This window comes from Quercus robur, chromosome 2 (assembly GCF_932294415.1).
Source record: "Quercus robur chromosome 2, dhQueRobu3.1, whole genome shotgun sequence".
Taxonomy (NCBI): domain Eukaryota; kingdom Viridiplantae; phylum Streptophyta; class Magnoliopsida; order Fagales; family Fagaceae; genus Quercus; species Quercus robur.
The window spans coordinates 57213082-57230298 of NC_065535.1; the positions used below are offsets into that span (position 1 = coordinate 57213082).

Below are 17217 nucleotides of genomic sequence, written 5' to 3' on the forward strand. Positions count from 1 at the left end.
TATTTTCATTCTTGGGTTGGTATATTCTTGTATTTTAAACTTCTATTTTACCTTAGTGAATTCTTCTATTGGGTAGTGGTCAATAAACCCCCAGAGGGTTTTTTCCATCACAATTTTTCTTCGTAAACATATTGTTGTATCAAATTTATCTTCCTCTTATTTAGTATATTGTGATTATGCCCACTATACACATAATTGAATACCTGTTTAAATATAATCTAATTTTTAATTAACCTTGGTCTCTTATTAATGTTTGCAAGTTTAGCGAAGTGAAAATTAAAATGGTATTACTAGCTCAAAGTAAAATTTCTAACTTTAAAGATTGGAGCTGGGGGTTCGGAAATGCCTTACTTAAGAGGAATTTTTGAGAAATGCATGAGTTAACAATGATAATAAAAAAATAAAAAAATAAAAAATCAAATTACTAAGTCCCTGAATGACTAAATTGAATTATTGAGCCTAAGTTGTCACTATAGCCATTGATTCAAATTAAATCGAATTGATTCCAAGTAATTTCCTGAATGAACTAAGTTAAAGTGCTTTGATTCGAAATAAACTTAATTGATTCGAAGTGCATTATCTCAAAGTAAACTGCTTTAAAACAAATCATCTCAAAGTGAACTAATCCAGATCAGATCATCTTGAAGTAAATTGTGGCAACTACAACAAGTTAAAGCCTAAGTGGTTATTCTAACATCAAATTGATTCAAACCAAGCAGGAATTCATGTCAAACATAAACAAATATTTAAATATTGCGTCAAACTTTGCTAATACTTAATTGAATAAGATTACAAGTACAAAGGAAGCAATTTACAAGCATAAAGCCTTCTACAAAGCCTAAGACTAATTGATTTGTCTAATAACTACTAGATCTCTTAAGTATCCAAGTACATATAATCTCAGAAGTACTCTAATTTGTTCTCGATTGTGTTTAGTTTCCTAATTTTCTTTTAGAGTTAGCCTCTATTTATTCTTTAGGTTTTGACGACTGTGTCTAGTTCCTTTTCTACGTGTTACTCTTTGATTAAAATCCACCGCTAAGTGTCTCGTTGCTAGCCGGAGGCAACAATTGTCTTGCCATCATTGATTACTTAACTTGTGTCTTTATGTCTAAACTTCATTAACCACTCGAGATAACTGCTTGTATTTTTTTTGAGATAACTACCCACGATCTCATAGAACTAACTTAGACCAATGCTATTTGTCCCTTTCTTAGGCTTTTAATCTTAATCTTTACCACTGCCCACCCTTAGTGCGGTGGTCACTCCACAAGTATAAGTACTTGTGGGGTATGGGGATAAGGGTCAGGATCCAAATTTTCAGAAAAGAGTTTTACACACATATACACTTAGATTAGGATTAGAGTAAATTTTTTATCTTGTATCAAAAAAATAAAAAATAACTAGCCTCTAAGCACGCGCTCACGCGTGTGCTTAGAGGCTCTTATATTTTTTGGGTAAGGGTTAATTTAAAGCATTTATTATAATTTGAAATTACTTTATTTTTCAATCACAAAAAAAATCTAGGGGTATGATGAAAAAATTATTTCACCTGCTAGATTTTGTGATATCTTTAATTTTTTCATCACACCCCTAGATTTTTTTTGTGATTGAAATATAAAGTAATCCCAAATTATAATAAATACTCTGAATTAACCCTTACCCAAAAAATAGAAGAACCACTGAGCACGCGTGTGAGCCCGTGCTTAGAGGCTAGTATTCCGTAATTATTATCATTTTTTGCCAATTTTGTTTATGTAATAATCAATGTGTTATTAATTGGAAGATGATGCTATAATTTAGTATTAACCTATAGGGGAGGAAAAAAAGATCCATTGAATAAATCTTATAAATAGTGCATATAATGAAAATGCATAATGAAATCGTAACAATAAAACTACTTACAAAATACATGTGCTAACCTTTACAAAAGCTATTATGAAAAGTTGATGGATCAATGTAGAAAAGTGAAATATTTACATCAAGTAAAACTGTAAAATAATTCACTATATCTGAAACTTGGAATATGTGAACTTATCAATATTATGCCGGCTATGGTGGAGAAGTTGGTGGAGCAATGTTATTTGTTCCACATTCTAATTGCTTTCCAGCAGCATTTGTCATGAACCTATGATACAAAATGTGTGTCTGTGTTATTAATAGAGACTTTAAAACGTACACAACAATGATAAGTACAATAAACATCAAGCATAAACATGTGAAATGAAATATTTAAATTGACCTTGTGATGATATTGCATGGCTCCATGTATGTAAAATGGTCTACTTCAGATTGGGACTTGAAGAACTATCATTTAATTACCAAAATTAAAAAAAAAAAATTATATCCAAACTATGTAATTAAGTACTTTTTTATTTATTTAAAAAAGTAGATGTTGTAATGATTTGTATCTGCTTTATTATTGCATCGTCCTTCACTCTCATTTTCTGTTTGCCTTTACTATTTTGGATGTTGAAAATTGTATCGTCCTTAATTCTTTTGGGTAAATGTTAATAATTTGCATTCGTTATAGTAATCGTGAGCGTTTGCTCAGATGCTAGTTTTAAATATATTGTAAGCAACAATATTGAACTTTAATATCATATGTGATGGAGACAAAATTTTCCTATCAATTAAAAAAAGCCTAGCTAAAAGAAATGGTGAGAATATCCTTGGAAGGAATTTGAGAGAGAAACATGGTTGTTGTCATTTGCAGATCGCTGATCTTTATACTCCTTCATCCAAAGACATTGATCAAATGAAGCTAAGATAAAATTGTAAATAGTCCAGAAAATTAGACATCAAATTTTAACACTAATTTTGATTAGATAATTACAGTTATATAAAATACGGATCAATGGCAAGAAAATATCCTCAAAACTCAATTGTTGTGGATTCCAATGAGATGTTGTGCACTTATATTCTACAAAATCCAACTTGAAAAAATCAATCTGAGATGCTTAGTTGATGACAGGAAAAGTTTATCAAATCATGCTTTGTATTCAATAACTTCCAAAACAAATTGATCAATATTGGACCGAAACCATGAAGACTTTTAATTTTTTCTTTAATATGGATGCTTGTTGAATGATAATTATATAAATTTTTTTCAGTTGAATTTGTTACGGATGTATTTTATAATGCCAAAGCCAAAGATTTATGTGTGCATTATTTGCTTGGTAATATTGAGCATCTTATGTGGTACGGGGTGCTATATCATAGACAAATGCAAAATCTTTTCAAATGACAGCAATTTCCCAAGATTTCATCAATCACCACACAACATCATGAACGGCCTAAAAAACAACTTTACCAAACATAAGTTCAAAGTACACGCATAAAGAACAACTTAAATCAAAGGAAATAAGTATTTACAAAAGTAATAATTTATAATATAAAAAAAAAACATCAAAAGTAATAGAAGTATTAAAAAAGTAAGAACAACCTCAACCAAACATTTAAAAAGAAAAGCTACCAAATATATAATATATAATGGTACACAAATGTTTTTTTGTTGTTTTTGCAAAGTAATGGAACACGATTCAGTGGCGAGACCTGCACCTTCAAACCTCTCGATAGGACTCATTGACCGGCGTTTCAAGATTTCTTTAAGTGTCCATGTTGCTGTGATGGTGGTGGACACAGCGGGCAATCTCTTTGAGTGTTGAGTAAATACCTTTTGAATCTTGTTTTGAAAGGCTGTAACCTATTACCAAAATGCAAAAATGGTGGTTGCTCTTGGTATATATAAAATATAAAAAATAAAAAATAAAAAATAAAAAGACTTGAGGATTGGATAGTTGTAGGGCCTATTTTTGAGGGTGAGGGATGAGAATGAACGTGAACATAAACAATTAACTGGGAGCAAGATTTTTTTTTTTTTTTTTTTTTTTTCATAAAAAAATTTGAAAGTAACGTGAGATTAGATTAAGAAATTGCAAATTAAAAAAAAAAGATTTTTTTTTTATTAATGTTAAAACGGTTAAGCCTTGATAAAGGTAAAAAAAAAAAAAAAAAATTGCAAACGTGAGTTTATTGATGGAAGGAACATGGGTAGTTGGAGCATTTCAAATACCTGAACAGAAAATGGTCATATTTTGTAGGTAATATTTATGCAAGAGTTAAAAGACATAGTTTTACCAAATTATTCTTTAGTTTTGTTTCTACTTAAACATAGGAATGCGTGGGTATTTTGGAACAAAAAAAAAAAAAAAAATAGTTTTACCAAATTATTCTTTAGTTTGTCTCTACTTAAACATAGGAAAACATAGGAATGTGTGGGTATTTTGGAACAAAAAAAAATCCGGTTCAAACAGGTGCAGCCCCTTAAATAGTAGTATAGAAAAATCTTAACCTTTACTTTTAATTCCATCTATGCATCCACATAGTCATTACTTTTCACTTGATTTCTCCCTCTTTTCCCATGTGTCCTGTTAATAAATTAATTACTTTGCCTAACATTATCATTGCATAATTGATTTAATTAATCAACTTGGCTAATTAAAATCAATTGGGGTCTAAATTTCCCAATACCCATGAACCAAGGACCATTTTCTGAAGCTTTGAGGTAATCGGGTTCTAGAGAAAAGTGAATGAAAAAGAAACCGAATGTACTATATAAATCAGGCAAAAAGATCTTACCTTGTGGGTGCCATATGCCAGTATAAGTCTCTAGGATAAAACATGGAAAGGCAATCTTACCAAGTATTTTGGTGATGAAACAAGAAAAACAAATTGCATGCAATTTATTCAGAGAGTGGAATAAATTGATTTGATGTAGCACTCTGAATGAATGCAGTGATGTATTCACAGAGTCTGTTGAATGAATGATTGGATGCATCCAAGGGGGAGAAGATGAGAAAACTAACATGAACTTATGGAGGTAGACAGTTAAGGCCTCAGAGATGATTTGTTTTGTGGTACTAATGAGAGCTCTCTCTTTTTGTGCAGGTTCGGCTGATAACGTGGGCCAAAATGGCCAAATGGCCATCAAATCCTAACTATATAGTTAGTAGTTCTAGTTACCAAATTATATTATTTACTAGCATCTCGAGTCTAAAAGACTCGATTTTGGCCTATAAATCGAGCATCATAGACTCGATTTCCATACTCTAATTACATCCGATGTGGCATATTTTTCCACGTGGACCACATGGAAATCGAGTCTTAGAGACTCGATTTCTAACTCTTATAAATAAGACCAAATCAGAGGAAACACCAGAACATCAGAGAAAAAAAAAAACCAGAAACAGAAAGAGAGAGAAGATCGAGATCGGAGACCCAGGCTTGCGCGAGCCCCAGGCCGCACTGGTGAGGTTCTCTCCCTCTGAGCTCCTTCTCTCCCTCTGATCTGAGTATCTAGGATTGGGATGGATGTGTTTGGAGTTTCTTAAATTTGTTTTGGGATATTTCAGCTTGTAGATTAGACTTAAAATTTTAAAAAAAAAATTTGGCTTAGAAATCGAGTCTTAGAGACTCGATTTCCAGGTACACACCACGTGGAAAAAAATGCCACATCAGATGTGATCAACCCATGAAAATCGAGTCTCAAAGACTCGATTTATAGGCCCTAAATCGAGTAACAAATATAGTTTGGTAACTAAAACTACTAACTACATAGTTAGGATTTTATGGCCATTTGGCCATTTTGGCCGAAAACGTGCTTTTATGAGGAAGGCTAGTTGGGCCAAAAGAGAAGGGTGGTCCATGATGAGTTGTCATTTCTCTTAGTAAGGGGCCCACTTTCATGAATGAGAACGAAAAATTTTAAATTGATTAAATATTAAAAATTGATTAAAATTAATATAAAGTAAAAAGTTAAATGAAATCTTTAAAAAATAGTGAGTAAAAGTGAAATAAAATAAATAGGTAACTTTAAATTTGATAATAAAAAATAAAAATAAAAATAAAAATAATAATAAGATAGCTTATAAGTGTTCAAATATAAACTAAATGTGAGTTAGTTCAACTGGTAAAACTTTTTATGGTTGAATAAAAGATCTGTGGTTCAATTTTTGCGGACACAAAAATCCTTAGTGTATATCATCTGAAACGGACGTTATAGGTTGAAACTCTCTAATATATATATCTATACTACCAGAGTATATATATATCTTTCAATTTTCACTTGATTTCTCCCTCTTTTCACATCACATCAAAAAGAAATTTTCGATGAACATTTGGCATGCAACAATAAGTCAATAACATAATCAAAATTCCAAAAGATCATAATTAAAACACTGCAAATTTCAACTTATTATGAATTAGAAGATAAAAATCAAAGCCACCCAAATGTGTTCTATCACAATGACCATTATCAAGTAAATGTATTACTATTTAGTTGAGCTCAGTTACAAATAAAATTGGAATGTAAGAACAACCATTTTATGAAGACGACCAAGAGGATGGCAATAGGAAACTACTAAATTTGTAGAGTATATTTTTTTCAACAAAAAGAGTTTAGTAAAAAAGGCAAAGGGGGTAGAACTTTGCTAACAAAATTGGAATGCTTTTGGTGTGGAATTTAAATTGAAAATAACTCATGCCATCAAAACCCTTAAATGTCTAGAACTTAAATCCCTTCAGAATTATAGAAAGAAAAATTAGGCACTCACTTGGAGTATGGGTCATGTTCAATAAATTTAAGCGTATGCGGCCAACTACACCAACAATAGTAGAGATCTATTTGCACACAAAAAAATAAATAAAAAGAGAAAAGAAAAAATCAATCAAAAGAACAAAGCAATTAACCTACTTCTTCTTTAAAAAAAAAAAAAGTAATTAACCTATTGAGAGAAATAAGTTTTTGTTGACATATTTCCCTAGGAATAACTTTTCTTTGATAAAGAGGTTGCAAACATTATCAATGTAGAAAATCCAAATGAAAACATGCACTCCAAAAATTAATATCAAAAACTGAAAGCATACCTTGCTCAGAAACTTCAAACATCAAAGAGTCTCAAGAATATAGAGTCCCTAAAACAATAGGAGTAAAAAACTATTATTGAGAGCATAATATATTCCTAGCAATAATTTACTATGGAGTGGTGTTTATGGGTTTCCTACCTTTCCTTGTGTTGACTGTTGATGCAATGTGCATCTGCTGGGTAAAAAAAAATAAAAACAAAAAATACCTATCAAATTAACCCTACATCCTCAGCACAACCAAACCCATGAAATTAATTCTACAATTTGACATATAATTCTCTTTTAATAGCATCCAGTGATTCATTGTATATTAATAATTGGTGAAAAATTTTAAATAATAATAATTTATATCAATACCTATAAGCTCCTTCAGCAAAATCACCGAGCAAGTCCAATTGCTTCCACTAACAATACTGAATAAAGCCTACAAAACTGTATAGAAACACATAAAAGAACTTTATAAGCCAATAAATAACCAAAAAATACAGAAAATAACTATCTCTACCTTTCAACAGCAACCATCATATAAGGATTGAAGAAAAAAGAATTAAAAGTAAACTACAATAATAGGTAGTCAGTTGAATGAATTAAAGCCTAAAAAAAGGTGTGTATGCAACATGTATTCCTCCTACTCCTCATTCATAAATGGATTTCTTTTATGTCCACATCCAATTAATTACATGACCCAGCCAATTACAAGAATTATTTCTAGCAGTACTAAATAGACATTCACTTTTAAGTGAATGTATTAACACCGCTCACAATTTTACATGAAATTTATATCAATACCTATAAGCTCACCGAGCAAGTCCAATTGCTTCCACTAACAGTACTGAATAGAGCGTACAAAACTGTATAGAAACACATAAAAGAACTTAAAACAATTTATAAACGAACAAATAACCAAAAAAAAAAAAAAGGGTTTCTAAACCTAAGTAAATTAGGATTTCTAAGCGTGATGTGCTGCACCCAAAAATACAAATTGAAATTGTATTCAATTTTAAATGAATTTGTCATAGTTGTATTTAAGCTATAGCTCAAGCAATAAGAGGCAGCAAATATTACTCCATAAAAAACTATTCTCTTTTTGTCTAATAATTTTTAGGAGGGTTGTTGCCTTGAATTCAACTAAATTCTTTGAATTCCATCAGTCACAGAGCACAGACCATGTGGGCATGAAAAGAAACAAAAAATAATCCAAAAAATAATAAAAGACTTTCACAGAACAAACATTAATTTTTTACCAAGCCTTTGATCTTCATTGATTTTAATTTCATTAATTTAAACTAAAGTTAAACCAACAGGCACTGAAAATCAATTTAAAAATAGCATCACCCTCTCTGCAAAATGTTATTATTCTCATTTGCTAAAACCTAAAATGCAAATAAAATTCATAAAACCCCAAAGATTAGAGACATGGTTAGGCAGTTTCTTTGTTATGAAATAGGGGATGGCAAAAACATTTTCTTATGGCAGAATAGATGCATCCAGAAGGGGACTTGATCCAAGTTTATGAGAGTAGAGTGTCAATTTGATCTCCATTAAAAAAAAAAAAAAAAATTTGAAAATCCAAAGGATGATGAGACCCTTAGAACAGTATTACCCAAAAGCTGCACCAAAATTTTGGGTGCTAGCAAACAAAAAGGCAAAGAAAAAGAAAAGTTGTTGAGTGAGTTAAGCCAGCCATAAGAAACCCTGAAAAAGACCACGGCCACCCACTATATACTTTCCATTTCTTCCCACCACTTCTCTCTCTTTCTCTCTTCCAAGATCTTTCTTATTTAATTATTTATATTATCTTTTATTTTTCTCTCACAACCATACAATACTGGACAAAAACTACCAAACAATCAGCGCGTTTTTTCTTCTTAAATTCTCGGTGGGGTTGTTGAGGAAAATAGCGGGCTTCTTACGGTTTGCTAAAGACGACAATCACGAATCCAAAGACAAAGACGACGGCACAGAAAATTTACAGAGTTATACCTCTCTAGTATGAGTGAAGCAGCTGTGGAGGTAATTCTCTTCCACGGAGTGTATGGACTGAACATTTTTCTCTCTACTTCTGATTGCTTCCTTCTTTCTCATCGGCCTATCGTTGGAACTCTCTCTCACGCTTGAATTATCCTCATCAAATACCTTGTTTGCATATTGAAAAAAAAAGGAGAGAAAAGAGATTAAAGCCCTCTAATACGTGATTAGTTTCAGCCTTTGTGTGTTTTAGAGTTTTAGAGAGGAGCAGAGGAGATATAGATGAGAGAAAAATTGCCACCATAGTTTCTCAGTCCATGAAACAGAGAAACTATCCTCATCAAGTACCTTGCATATTGACCTGAGGCACAGGGATGGCTACTTGGAGCTTTGGGTGGAGTGGGATCACACGGGGTATAGGGAGTCTTTGAGGAATTTGGAGTTTTTTTTTTCAACTTGTATTAATTTCTATTTTCTCCCCTGTTTTCCGGCTGCTTGAACAGGGTATATACATTGTATACGTTTGGACTTATCAATAACACTTCTATCTTTTACCTCAAAAAAAAAAAAAAAAAAAAATACCCCTGTTTTCGGGCTGCTTGAACAGGTTATATACATTGTATACCTTTGGACTTATCAATAACACTTCTATCTTTTACCTAAAAAAAAAAAAAACCACTGTTTTCGGGCTGCTTGAACAGGTTATATACATTGTATACCTTTGGACTTATCAATAACACTTCTATCTTTTACCTAAAAAAAAAAAATACCACTGTTTTCTGGCTGCTTGAACAGGGTATATACATGGTATACGTTTGGACTTATCAGTAACACTTCTATCTTTTACCTCAAAATAATAATAATAATAATAATTAGATTGTGCACGTGTATAGTAAAATTGGACTAACAATTGGAAGGATAATTATGAATTGATGGCCACATAGATGTAGACACATGACACAAAATTAGAGTTATAATTGGAATTGCAATTTGAGTTTCTCTCTGCTTCACCTATTATTATATATATAGATTAGACTTTTATCTTTTAAGGAAATATCTTCCAATTAATGCTTGATTACCTTCCATGATTATAAACTTTAGATTAACCTTAAAAATTAATGAGGATTTTATTTAAAAAAGGAAAGCATATTAACTAGACTATTTCAAATATTTTTGGTATTTTTAGTTTTATTACATGTGATACAAAAGGAAACAAAACAAGACAAAAGATATGCAATTAAAGCAGATTAAACAAATAAGGAGAGATAATAAAACATGTCATTAAATACTAATAAAGCAAAAAAAGGAAAAAGAAAACAAGAAATTGGCATACGCCATAAGAAGAATGCATACACATTTGGGCTTTGAGCCAGATTCCCAGAAAACAAACCAGAAGATAAACCCTAGTCGTACGCATGGACATGGACGAGTACGCATCGTACTGATGCATACATGCCTTGAGGCAGATTAGGATTTTAACAAGTTTAGCAAAAATAGAAGAAATAAATCAAACAAAAGGCATAGAACAGATTATTATGTACATAACAACATATTGAAAGATTAAAAACAACAAAAAAGCATAAAGGAAACAAAAATCAAGGAGGAGAGTGTGCATCATAGGAAAGATCCACATCTCCTCCTCGTGGCACTTACAATGATGTTGATTGATCAGTCCCTTGGCTGGAATTAACTACCATAGCTTTGTGTGTGAACCAATGACTTGAACAAATGTTGATATTTGGGTGTTTTGATGAAGAACCCTAAGACTAACAAAAAGGTGGTTAAAGGATCATAAAGATGATGAGTGTAATTAATAAATCATGAGAAAAAGATTAGTTTTATAACAACCAAAGGTTTAGAAAGCTTAATCAAGTACTCATAAAAACTTTTCTTGCACTATTTGAAACTCACTAAGGGTGTGTTTGGATAGAACTTATTTTGTTTAAACTGAAAACTGAAAACTGAAAACACTGTAGCAAAATAATTTTTAAATGTGTGAATAGTGCTGTGGGACCCATTTTTAATGAAAAAATTGATAAAAAATAAAATTTGTGGGTCCGTAAACAGTACACATGTGCACTGTTCACTGTAGAAAGTCAACATTTGCGGTTACTGTTCAATGAACAGTAACCGCAATACTCCAAAAACGCGTGAAAACCAAAAAAAAAAAAAAAAAAAAGAACAAAAACACAGAGTAAAAAACGTAAACGTGAATAAGTTGAATACAAAAACACACTAAATATTTTGGAGTGGTTTTGGTAGATCTTCCGCTACAGGTGAAAAGTGAGATCCTTTTGTTGGTGGAAAGTGGGGATATTTATAGGGGTAGTGGATGTAGGGTTTGGTGGGACATTTTAGCTAGTCAATTGGCCAGACTGATTGACCAAAAATCCCACAAAAAGGATAAAAGAGAAATTTTAGGCTTTTGATCAAAAGATGCGTACGCATTCACATGGGTGCGTGCGCGTCCATATACATGCATACACGTCTTTTGTAAGCCTCGTGGAAATTGGGCTTAAAAAAAGATTTCGGGCTTGAAAATGGATTTTGACCTCCAACTTTTCACGCCTTATGTTTTTAAAGAATTGCAAGTCTATCCATAATTTCTCCTGTGCATAGAGACTTGCTTTTTTTTTTTTTTTTTTTTTTTTGTGGTGTGGGTGGACAGCTTTGTATGGTTACAATTCATAGGTTGCATGTTTTGTTAAAACACTTATTGTTATTTTATCTGAAGAAATTGATAAGAACAAATAAATTGTTATTTTTATCTAAAAATTACAGCAATTTGGTGCAGTCATGGCTTCTAAACCCCAACTTTTATTATATAGTATAATACACACACACACACACACACACACACACACACACAATAGAAAGATGACATTTGTTCACTTAATAAACCCACTTAAGTGATTGTATACAATCATTTTTAGTGAGTTATGTGCATTACACATGATAAGGACACATGTCATCTTCCTATTGTTGGCTACAATCAAGTTTATAGCTAAATTTTGTCAGATATATAAGAAAGTGTGTCAGATTATGATTAGTAAAGTATAAAGTTTAACACTCATAATGGTAGCCTAATTCATGTCTTAGAGTTTTATTCTTTTATTCCTTAATGGCTTATACACAGAAATTAGATGCATGCTGTATACAAAATGAATTGATTAAAAACAAAAAATTAAAGGATAAAATTTAGTTACAAAATTGGTTATAATTTAAGACTACAACCTTACTCAATAAAATAAACATTACTACATATTTTGAAAATCTAACCGTTGAATTGCATGATCTTTACGCTCTTAATACACATGACAAATTTTGTGTCATTCAGATATTATTTACTATATGATCTATAAATTTATATTTTATGCATAATTTTAAACTATAAAAACTTACAATTTAAACAATTTATTGATGACATAACTATTGATCTTTAATTTTCTAGGAATTTTGCAAGCACGAAGGATATAAGAAGAAGATGTAATTCAATGGTGGATTTGTCAAAATTTACCTCTAAAAACAGATATTGAGTAAGGTTTTACCTTTAGGTTATAACTAATTTTGTAGCTAAACTTGGTTCAAAATTAAATTTATTTATTATTGGAAATCATAAAGTTCATGACAACGCATGTAGCAGTTGGCAATGGAACTAGTGGGCTTAGTTATACAACTTGTTTACTTTCAGCTAGTCCACTCATCTTCTGAATTTAGAAATGATGCTAGTGTATTTAGATCCATATTAGGATGATGCGGGGTACTAGCCCTCGAATTCTGAGTATTTGCTTCATCCATTGAATCTTCAAGCTTGGCTTCATGTCTAGAACTTGGCAAGTCCTCCAAAAAAAAAAAAAAAAGACATTCTCTTGGAATGATCAATTTCTCCATCCAACTCATTGTTACATGCATTCATTTCTTTATGGTCTGTTTAGATTGAGGTGAGTAAGGGAGAGTAGAGTAAATTTGGCCTAAATTTGTTTATTTTCATCCAACTCTATCCTACTCTCCATTCCCCCTCCTTCCCCCCTGAATCTAAACAGACCCTTAGTTTAGTGGTTGTTAAAATTTAACACATCCGATTCCAAAAGGTCATTAACATCCAAATCTTTCAGAAATTATTCTCCTTCTGAGTTGAAAGAATTGGGCATTCACTATCCCCACGAGGAACTATATTTTTATTGACAATTTGATTATTATCAAGTTGCCATGGGATAACAACCTTTGTGCACCGTACTGCTTTGGATCGAATCACTTGGTGAGCTATTGGTTTTATTTCTAGATTGGACTCCAAAGATGAGTTTCTGACCTTTTCTTTACTGTCATCACCTTTCACCTTCTTGCCCAAGTAAGTGTTCCAGTAATTTTTTATTTCGTTGTCTGTTCTTCCCGGCAATCTCCTACTAATGAGTGAACACTTGCAAATCCCATAACATGACATGTAATTTGTAAACACATTAACTAACTAGTAACCACTTTTACATATTCAAACTTGTTCAGGACAACTAACTCTCAAGTTTTTGAAAGGAGACCATAATACATATTTAAATTATTTTAACCCAAAACTTAATTCAATAGATTTGAGTCTAATAATATTTTCTTAATTACTCAAACCTACCAGATATATCAGATTCCATCATAGTCGTCTATTAGATTAGACTCAGCATTGGTGGAGCTAAAATTTTTAGCTTTTAGCAACTCAAAAAACTATTTTATCTATTTTAACACCTCACTTTACAATTCACCCAACAACTATGGTTCTATTTTTTTACTACTTCATTTAAATATTATTTATTTATATTTATTCTTTCTTTCTTTCTCTCTCTTCCCCTCTCTCTCTCTCTCTCTCTCTCTCTCTCTCTCTCTCTCTCTCTCTCTCTCTCTCTCTCTCTCTCTCTCTCTCTATTACTTTATCAATGTCGCCTACCTTTTTTACTTTCTTGTCCGTGCAGTATCTTGGTCCCACTTGTCTGAGTTGAGAAAGAAATAAGATAAAAAATTGTTTTTTTTAATAACTTGGGAATTTTTTTTTTACCTATACCACCATCAATGTGGCCTACCTCTCAGTATTTTTGGTGGTATAATAGCTAAATTGCTATCACACCACTGTCAATGCTAATGCTCATCCACATTAGTGGAGTTGAAAGTTTTAGCATTTAATATTTCAAAAAATTACTTTATCTATTTTAACACATAATTTCACAACACATCCTATGTCAATGGTCTTATTTTTTCCATCAGTCAAACACTATTCTTTTTATTTATTTATTTATTAATTTCTTTCTCACTTGCTCTCTCTTCCACTTTGCCACAAAGCCCAATTAAGTGATAAAATAATATATGTGTATATATATTTTTATGCCTTCTTGCTATTGTGAACGGCTAGTCTTGACAATTCACTGTAGCAAAAAGACAAAAATATTTGCCTTTAGCTCCACCAATGTTGAACATTGAATTGGAGTTTGAGTTACCACCACCAATAGTGATGCTCAAGAGAGTGAAATTAACACCTTGTCAAGTTCATGCATGTACTTATACCATGAAACACATGTTAGGACAAAATATATCTTACCCCCAAAAATTTGTACTATACTACTGTGTCTAAATGATCTATTAACAAATTATTTTTGTTGCTACTACCCGTAAGAGCATTAGTATCCGATCTCTCAAATGCCATATGCTGGTATATTTTAGCATCAAAGTTCCAAAATGACCCATTATTCGGTCTTGTAATTGTAAAAATAAAATATTCATTTTTATTTCTTCTATCTCTTTCTCTTTGACTCACTTCTCTCTCTGTCTTATACTCATTCCTCTCTCTTCTTCAACTTCTCTATTTTCTCTTCGTTTCTCCCTCTTCTATGTTTGTTGCCGTGGTGGGTTTGTTGCCATGGGTAATGGGTTTGCTGATCAGTGTGGTGGCATGGTTGTCAGCAAGATCAGAGTGATGGGTTTCTAGATCAGTGTGGTTATTGGCGTGGTGGAGTGGTTGTCGGCGAGATCGGTGATCATTTTTTTTTTTTTTTTTTTGTGTGGTTCTTTTGGTGGGTTTAGATTGGTGGTTGTCGGCGTGGGTTTCTCTTGGTGATTCTTGAGGTGGTTGCTTTTTTGTGGTTTTTTTTTTAAGAAACTTTTATGGTTGTTGTCGGTAGTGGGTTTGGTGGTTTTTTTAAAGGGTTTTGGTGGTTGGCATGGTGGTGTGGTGGTGGCTACTATGATTATGGTGGTGGTTGTTGGCTGGTGCCGTGGTGGGTTTCCTTGGTGGTGGTTGGGTTTGTTTGGTGCCATAGTGGGTTTGCTTGGTGATTGTGGTAGTGGGTTTTCCTGGTGGTGGCTTAGTTTTTTTAATTATTTTTTATGAAGAGGAAGAGAGATAGGGAGAAAGAGGAGAGAGGAGAGGAAGAGAGAGAAAGAGGTGGTGAAATTAATATTTTAATGAATAGATGAGATAAATAAGAAATAGGATGTTGGGTGTATTGTAAAATGGTATTAGATAATAAATAAAGTAGTTTTTGAGATGGTAAAATGAAATATTTTGTAGAAAGAGGATGTGAATGCTCTAAGGGATTAGACTAGAAACTCCACTTTATTTTTGGAAGTGCTTGGGGGAGGTACCAACTTGCCTAAAAGTATGTGGTATAAGAGCAATAAGAGCCATCATTTTCAAACTTTGCCAAACTAGTTTTCAAAAGTCCAAAAAAAAAAAAAAAAAAAATTGTACTAAAACATTGTTACAAGTATGACCCCGATGGTCCCTAATAGAGGTGGATGGAAATGGAAATTGTATGGTTTTGACTAAATTTGACATAGCCAACCTCCAAACAATTATTAAGAGAGAGACATAAAGAGATTAAGAAAGAGAAAATCACTAAACAACAATTTTGTTTATTCATTTAATGCTTAGCTGTGAAGTACAATTATTTATTTATGGGAAGCTATTTTCTAATCTAATTGTCTCACTTGGTTTAAGATAAACGACTAACAAATCTCTCATGCAAACTTACTGCTAACACGTGTTTATAAGAAATACACATGATAATTATGATTAGTCTGCAAGACTACTAACATACTCACTCTTACTTCTCTAGTTATAACTAACTATCAACTAAGTTATACCTAATTTAATTTAACCTTTGGGATCTCATTCATCTAAGCTATATGGCAATGGGTGTGAATTAAAAAGAACTTGACTTGATTTGAGGTAACCACTTTCCAAAGAATTAAATATAAGAAAGAGATAGATGGATTAAGAGAAAGAGAAATAAACTAAGAAACAATTTGGTTTATTCATTAAATGCTTAATTGTGAACTACAATCACACACACACACAAAGCCAAAGTTGAGAGAAAATCCAATTAGATTCAAATTTGGATTTCAATTGAGCTCTAATTTTGTGACATGTCAATTCAATTTCTTAATTTTGGTGAAGACATTTAATACTTATTTCAAAAATCGAAAAGTTGTTTATTTTTACAAAGGAAAGAACTCTGCTTCAAGATCAAGTCCAATTGGGTATTGAAGTAAAGGTTCAACTGTAGGTTGGTATTTTGGGATAGGCCAGGGTAGTGGTAAGATTCCTCATACTTGTAACTGCTTGATTATTGATTAATGGATTCTTGAGAGTAATGACCTTAAATTTACTCAATGGGGTTTTTGCCTTGTGAGAGGTTTTTCCCATTTGTCTGCAAATCACTGTGTTAATTTATTTTTCGCTGCATTTAGTTTATTTGGTGATTTGTTGGTGCCTCCACAATTTGCATGTAATTTTACCTAATTAACTAATTTGGGTAATTGAATTAATTAACTGGGGTCAATTTATTTTAACCCAATAGATTTCTTGGGAATTCGCTGAGAAGTTCAGAAAGAGAGCATCCAAGGAAATGGGAGTTTGTTACTAATTTTGATTGATCTGCTGCCTACATTGGTGAGTTTATAACTTTGGTACTGATTTCTCTTTTACTGTTATATGCAAAGTAATCTTACATGTTCATTTTTGGATTTGAAATCCATGACTAAATCAATGGCTCTCAATTCAGGCTTAGTATCTCATGTCGTGAATCCTAGCCAGAAGTTTAATTGTTTGTGCATTATATTTGTTGAAGGTTGCTCGATTGCTTGGTTCATATGAAGCAGTAGTTCTACCCAAAAGAGCAATTTAGATATGCATACCTATCCGAATGTAATAACATTTAAGGGGATGCTGTGATTTTTAAAATTTACTATACATATAGCATTTAACAGTCGATCTATCTGATTATGCTATTATCAACATTCTGTCTTTTTGAACAATGATTAAATGCATAGTATCAATTGGATTAGTTT

The 17217-nt window shown here is 32.0% G+C and overlaps 1 long non-coding RNA gene across 4 annotated transcripts; it reads right to left on the reverse strand.

The window, feature by feature from the left end:
* Nucleotides 1-3294: 3294 nt before the first annotated feature.
* On the reverse strand, nucleotides 3295-10828 carry LOC126714142 (uncharacterized). 4 transcript variants are annotated; one of them, XR_007651550.1, is made up of 6 exons: nucleotides 10549-10828; nucleotides 8911-10351; nucleotides 7285-7359; nucleotides 7066-7102; nucleotides 6928-6975; nucleotides 3295-3706 (listed from the first exon to the last, which is right to left on the reverse strand). It is a non-coding gene; the product is annotated as an uncharacterized LOC126714142 (long non-coding RNA). The 4 variants fall into 4 exon arrangements; XR_007651551.1 differs by lacking the exon at nucleotides 10549-10828 and adding an exon at nucleotides 7717-7778 and having other exon boundaries at nucleotides 8911-10532; XR_007651548.1 differs by lacking the exon at nucleotides 10549-10828 and having other exon boundaries at nucleotides 3322-3706; nucleotides 7066-7099; nucleotides 8911-10532.
* Between the last annotated feature and the right edge of the window lie 6389 nt (nucleotides 10829-17217).